Raw genomic sequence first — 224 nt, 5'->3', positions numbered from 1 at the left:
TAATTTTTTTTAAATATTATTATAATTGGGTGAAAAGGAGAGAGAGAAGGCATGATCGACCAGCGACTGGGAGTTTGGGAATGAGGAGAGTTGCAGGCTTTTGAAGGAGAGAGAGACAGAGAAGAGAGAGTGATCAGTTTTTGGGAGAGGAGAGGAAAAAGAAAAGCGAAGAAAGCAAAGAAATAGATTATATAGTTAGGGAGGGAGTCTTGAAGAGGGAATTA

The sequence above is a fragment of the Theobroma umbraticum genome, unplaced genomic scaffold (assembly GCF_002168275.2).
Source record: "Theobroma umbraticum cultivar Fairchild unplaced genomic scaffold, ASM216827v3 scaffold_106.0, whole genome shotgun sequence".
Lineage (NCBI taxonomy): Eukaryota > Viridiplantae > Streptophyta > Magnoliopsida > Malvales > Malvaceae > Theobroma > Theobroma umbraticum.
This window is presented reverse-complemented; position numbering follows the sequence as displayed.